Source organism: Pteropus alecto, unplaced genomic scaffold (genome assembly GCF_000325575.1).
Source record: "Pteropus alecto unplaced genomic scaffold, ASM32557v1 scaffold21, whole genome shotgun sequence".
Taxonomy (NCBI): domain Eukaryota; kingdom Metazoa; phylum Chordata; class Mammalia; order Chiroptera; family Pteropodidae; genus Pteropus; species Pteropus alecto.
The window spans coordinates 29,129,146-29,135,833 of NW_006436282.1; the positions used below are offsets into that span (position 1 = coordinate 29,129,146).

At 50.6% G+C, this 6,688-nt stretch overlaps 1 pseudogene; it reads right to left on the reverse strand.

The window, feature by feature from the left end:
- Positions 1-1,379: 1,379 nt before the first annotated feature.
- On the reverse strand, positions 1,380-1,497 carry LOC112479807 (annotated as a pseudogene).
- Positions 1,498-6,688: the final 5,191 nt, after the last annotated feature.

Sequence of the window (6,688 nt, forward strand, 5' to 3'; positions counted from 1 at the left end):
AGAAGATGCACGGGCAGAACAAAAGCCCCTTGGGGACCTCGGGTCCTTGGAAGGGAGCATGTGTGGGGCTGGCAGGGTGCGGGAACGGGAGGGCACCAAGGCCCGGATGACGGATCCGGCTTCCGGCCCTCCCGGCCTCTCATTACATTATCTGCAGAGACGAAGCGCTTGGTGTAACCGGATTCCTGTGGAGAGCTGCCAGGGGCGGGGTTCTGAGCGCAGTGTGGGCACAGAAGTCTCAGTCACCTGTCCCAGAGCAGAGGCAGAGAGGGCGGGAGGCCCGGCTCTCCCAGAGTCTGCGATCGGGGATTTGCCCGTGTACGGCAATGAAGCACGTGCAGAACTTTCTCGAATCCACACCGTCGCGTATCATCTCTCCTTTCTAGCACCACTGAGATACGTTTTCAGGCGCAAACAAGGGAAGCTATAACGACAAGCACGAATCGACCTGCTCTGCCCCCATTCCAGACTGAGTGGCCTAATAAAACACGCCGAAGCGCGCTCGGGGATGCTGTCACTTCCAGCGGCAGATGCTTATCCACGTCACCCGGGGAGCACTGCACGTGTGTGTGTACACGCCTCTTCCCACGCGTGGCCTGCCATCCTTTAAAACGTAAAATTATAAAGATACGCGATCGCCCCGAGGATGATAAAGTGTACTGACGTCATTCCCCATTCCAGTCATGGGGACAACAGGTACAAGGACCCACAAGGACGCTGGCACGTTGTGATTACGTGGGAGAGGGCGGGGCACACAGGAAGTCCTCCCTGCAATGGAGGGGCCTGCTGTGACTAAACCACCAGTCCTCACAGCAGCAGCCCGAGGGTCTGTGGCAGAGCCGTGGGTGGGAAGTGAAACCTGTGGCGAGCCTGTGTCCCAGCTGTCCCCAGGCCTTTGAGCTTTGACCTTGGAGAAAGGCTTCTAAGAGCCCCCTGAGATTTAGAGCTCTGTGAGTCGCAATCCTATCCCACGATTGATTACAGGATCTATTTGTAAAAGACAGAATAGCTAACATCTTAGGTAATGGTACCTATAACTTCTTAAGTGTGATACAGGACAATGCACATTCGGTCAACAGAATTCATAAGGATAGCAACTGCTGACTGAATATTTACTTTGTGTGGGTAAGTGCGTGGTGCTTTTGTAGTTACCCTGGCAGCTAAGATCCTTATTCTCCAGACTAAGAGGGGTTAAAAGAGATCACACCTGTATAGTGCCCGACATACTTCTGATGACTTTTTTTTTTTTATTTTTTAGGCGTGGCAACCCTTGGAAGGACCTTGTCAGCTTACAGTTCCTTATTTTTTTTATTTTTTAAGGCGAGGCAACCCTTGGAAGGACCTTGTCAGCTTACAATTCCTTATTTTTTTATTTTTTATGCCTACAGCACCTGGTCTTCCTAGGTGGTCTCCCATCCAAGTACTAACCAGGCCGTTCCTGCTTAGCTTCCGAGGTCAGACGGGATCGGGCTTGTTCAGGGTGGCGTGGCTGTAGACTATGTTGTGCTTTTGTATAAGTAGAGTCTTGGTGATATTTTAACTTAGGGTAGTTTTTGAAATCATCTTAACTTTTCATGCAAACTTAAAGAATAATAAAAAAAAAGGCTACAATGTCTCATTATTTCTATGCGACTTCCTTCTCTCCTTTAGAGCGGTTTAACGATATATTTCATTTTTTCTAGTAATGCCAGAAAAAAAAAGGCTACAATGTCTCATTATTTCTATGCAACTTACTTCTCTCTTTTAGTGCGGTTTAACAATATATTTCATTTTTTTCTAGTAATGCCAGGAAAAAAAAACCCACAAACACATACGCTTATACTTTAAGTCTATCAGACATGGACATTGTAGAAGAGAATGAGTTTGCTGATTACATCAAAACCAACAGTTCTCATAAAAAAGTAGAAATGCAGATTTTTAAAAAGTAGTATTTTTTTTAAATCACTAAATGTCCAATGTTAAGGAACTATTAAATTATTGCCTATAGATATATAATTGAGTTCTCTAACAATCTAATATTTAAAAACAATATTAAATGGCACGGAAAAATATCTCAGGATATGCTGTTAGTGGTAAAAACCTCAATACACACGAACATGTTAGTAATGTTTGCCTCTGGAGGAAGAGATGATGTGAAGTTTTTATTTACTACATCATGCTTTCTTATATTTTTCTAATATTTCAGAATGGACATGTCTTACTTTTTAAATCAGAGAGAAGGGGTCAAGTAGGAAGAAATAGGAAAGAAGCCATTAGCGGGGTCTTTTCAGAAACATGTTTCTTCCCTGACTACGCATTAAGAGCCCCTAGGAGCTTTTAAACCCCTGTCACCACGGCAGATCCCAGACCCAGGGAATCAGAAGGTCGGGGTGGGGGTGGAGGGGTCAGTGCTTATTCCAAGCTGCTCAGGTGGCCCCAGGCTCATGGCAGGGAGGCCGGTGTCCTGCTTCCTGGAGCTTTGTGGGTGTTTAGATGGGACCTAAACTCATATAAAAAAGAATTCTAGAGCCCAAGTACAGCCCCGTTTCTTATCAGATCATTTTGGAGTCTTGGTTACAGCCAAATATTCAGGGATGTTTGTGTCAGAACTGAAGTCCTGTGACGTTACAGGGCAAGGACGTTGAACAGAAACTGCATGTCTGAGCGATGTTTCTGGATCAATAGTGACCGCAACTGAAGCTCCAATGAATTTCCCCCTATCGATTGGTCATGGGAGAAGGCCCATCGCAAAGATACTGGGGGTGCGGAAGGAGAGGAGTTACCTGTCTACGGGATCAAAAACATCAAGTTCATACACATCAAAGACTTTTCACACTTTCGGAGGAGAAATCAAAACCACCCTCCTGCAAATACATGGGGTAAGGCAGAGCTGTCAGGGGTTTTTAGCTGGAAGCTAAGAAAAATAAGAAAAAATTGCATGGCTGCTCGGTGATTCGACTGGAAATCGTTTATGAGATCGCCGTGTCTGCTGAATGCTCACCACGCAGTGGGCACCGACATCGTCTCATTTAGCCACTACAGCACGAGACAGAGTCGGCAGCATCATCAGCCCTGAGCCATCGCCACTCAGAACGTTTAGGGGACGCGTTGTTCCATCCGCTGGACTTCCTACGTAACTGAAGGTCGAGGAACAGACCCTCTTCCCAACCCGACTTTTGAAAAACTCTGTGCCTACCCAGGCAGTCCTCTTAACGCCGGCGGCTCCAGCGTCTGGTCCGGTTTGCCTCCCTTTGTGGTGGGAAGATGATGTGGACCCCATGAGTCCGCAGGGCAAAATCTTATTTTCCTTCGCCCACTATCTCAGGGTCATCATGATGAACCGGATGCCCGTCGCAGAGGGCTGAGCCTGGAATCCAGGGACTCAGGTGGCAGTTCCGGTGTGGCTGCGTGGCACGGGCTGAAGGGAGGAGACGGTGCTAGGACAGCGAGTGCCGCCGAGTGCCGCCGAGTGCCACCGAGTGCCACCGAGTGCCGCTGAGTGCCACCGAGTGCCGCCGAGGGCCCGTGCGACCCTGGCCAGTTCAAAAGGCCCTACAAATGGTGATTTCATAGCCTATATGAGGGTTGTCCAGACACCACATTTCAAATGGTATTCCCGGCATTTGTTCCCTGCGAGAAGCGTGGAGGAGCCCCCACACCCCACTTCCACCATGAGGACACTGACGCGCAGACGCAGTGGCCCAGCTCCCTGGGAGTCTGCATTCCGACCCGGGCCTCCCTCCAGGGAGCCCCGTCTGGCCCGCTCTGAGGCCACGTCTAGACGAAGCTAAAGCCTTGAACTGAAAGTGACCGCCTCCAGCTAATCATTGGTTTGTTCTGACCCAAAACCACAGGTTCGAGCAATAGACCCCTCTGTCGCCTGGTTATTGTGCCCTCACGGCCGGCCTGGATCCTGTCACCTGCCATGCAGGGCTCTGTGATGGCTGCACTCAGACCATCAGAATGTCAGGATGACGGCAGAACATCAAAACATCACGACTAAACCGCCCGTCGGACGGTGTTGACACCAGCATGAATACCCAGGAGACCAGAAGGACTGAACACTGCCACTTGGTGCAGAATTTTCTTACGGTAGTGGGAGCAGCTGTAGAGCACAGGGTGAATTCGCACGTTACCGCGTTGCTTTATTCCCACCCCGAGCAGCGTGGGAAAGGCGGCTCCTACAGCTCAGACCTCCGGCGTGGCCCCTGCTGCCGCTGCCTGCGAATCTCATGTGCTGATCAGGGAGGGTGTTTCTGGGGAGGCTGGAGGGCCCAGGGGGTGGCGTCAGTTGCCCTTCGAGTTGCGGTCCTAGCTCCGTCATGTGTGAACGTGAGACCTGCAGCCCACCCCTCGGTCTCTCCCAGCTCTGGCACCCCCACCTGGGCCATCGGTTCTGGGGTGACTCGGGTTGGATGAGATATCGTGGACAAAGGCATTGAGCACAGTGCCTGGCACAGAGATGGGCGTTTCACCTCCTTCCTGTTTTAAAAATGTTCCCTTTCATGGGCTCCCTCCCAAGCCCTCCTAATGGGGTGTTTATGTGGGACTCGCCTGGTGGGCTGTTACCCCAGAAGTCCAGGCTATTATAGAACAGCTGTCACAACAGAAAGACCTCGGAAATGCTTCTCGGGTTAACACTGTCTACTTGGATCCCATCTTAGTTTGGCTTATTTCACCGAGCTCATTCGCTCTCGAGGCAAAGCCGGCTCACTTACACTTCAGGTCAAGGAATTCCTTTCCATAGGATTTTATTTCACCTGGAGAGCAACATTTTTTCAGTGTTGTTTTGACCACATTTGGGGCGATTTAAAACCCACTTAATATGCTCATGGCTTCATTTTATTCGAGACGGCCGGTAGGTCCTGCCGGGAGCCTGTCTGAATCGGTGGTAACAACAGGCTCAGGAAACTGAACTTCAAGGCTACTAATAAAAAATAAAAAAAATGGTGCGAGGGTTAAAAAAAAAAAAAACAAACAAAAAAAACAACCCCAGCGAGTAAGCAAGACGAAACCTGCCTGGCTGGGCAGCTGCTCCCAAACCGGTTATTGTGGATTGTAAACCGTACTCTGGATGACTGAGCCCCAAACCACAAAAACGTCTAAAGAATGGAGCAAAACATTTTAGTTCTAGTGCGCTTTGCTGTGAGACGTGTGTGTGAGGACTCGGCCGGACCCGCCCGACAGCGCAGGCACACGGTGCCCTCGCCCAGCTGGCGAGATTTCTCGGGAAGAGTGCAGTCAGCTGTCTGCTCGCATTCAGCGATTCCAAATCCGATTTCTATGGCTTCTGAATCAGTTCCTGGGATATAAATGGAAGGGGGAGGGGGGCAGAGCAACAATGACGCTTCCAAGAATAAAAGCGGTGGGAGTCTGGAAACACCCCAAAACCCCACTCGCTTTTCTGAAGGCACTTGAATCCCCTTCATCTCTGCAGCGCGTCAGTGGAAAATGAAATAAATCACTGCCTCCCTGGCGTGGAAAAGCTTCTCCAGCTACTTCACACCTGGGCCCAAATCTGCCCGAGGCCAGCTGGTCATTGTGCAGAGTCTGGTGGCTGGTGGCCAGCGAGAGGCAGGAGAAAGGAAAGCGGGGCTCATATGGGTCCCAAATAAAGTGTGAAAAGCAGGGTTTGAAATTCGACTTCCGGCTGCGAACAAGCAGCAGCATGGAAACCCATTAATCACGAGACAGAGCTGCCTGCCTGGGCCCTTGATTCTGTTCATGGAGAAATCGTCTCTTATGAATGTCTTGGTTCATGGATACGTGCTAATCGAGCTATAAATAATTTAATGGCCTTTAAACATGGAAGGCGGAAAACAAAGGCCTGTAAATCATCGAGGTTGGTGCCGGCGAAAACCCTGGGCTGCGCCCCGCCTCTGCCTGCCTTTCCTGGTGGCGGAGGGCCGGGGAGGGCTGTGCCACCTGGAGGCCCGTGCCAGGAAGTCCGGCAGGCTGGGCTGCTGTGACTCAGAGGGACACTTCTGATTATCGCCTGGGATCGGCCGTGAACAGTTCACAGAGACAGCTATCTCTAGAGAGACCCCCTTTCCTCTGGCTTTGGCTCCATGCCCACGACAGTTTAAAACGTCTCTCTCTTTGGGAATTCTCACGAGATTCAGATGAGTCGTCTGCCCCGACCTCTTTCTCCAGCACGACCCTATCCCGATCATCTCACGCCGCTTCACGATACGTCTGTGTTACTGCATCTCAAAGTTTTCTCTCTTCTCCATGCGCCCGGACACGCTTTCGCGTTTGGTGATCTCGTAAGCTCGTTAGATGTCGTGTTTGGCAAAAGCACTGCCAAACCCGGACTGGACCCGGCTTCCTCTCCCTTCCGATCTTCACCGAAGAACCTTGTTGGCGCTCGCTCAGAAAGAGAGTGGGTCTTTCTTTGGGTCTGCGTTTGGGTTTTGAAACACCAAACTGGCCTCTCTGTCGGGCGAATGAACCCGAGCCCACAGCCTTCAGAGAGCACAGTTTGCACCTGAACGAGGAGAAAGTGTCACTTTAAGGTCTGGGGTGGAACTGGGCCTGTCTGCAAAGGTAATATTCTGACTAAGGCTGACTCATCTGGGAGAGAGGGCTTGGAGCTGCTGCCTGGGATCTGCCTCGTCTTGCTATCTGCTCGGTGTCTGACAGTGGGATCTCTGGGAAGCAGCAGGAGTGAGCATTATGCTTTGAGCCTGGGTTTTTTTTTTTTTTTTTT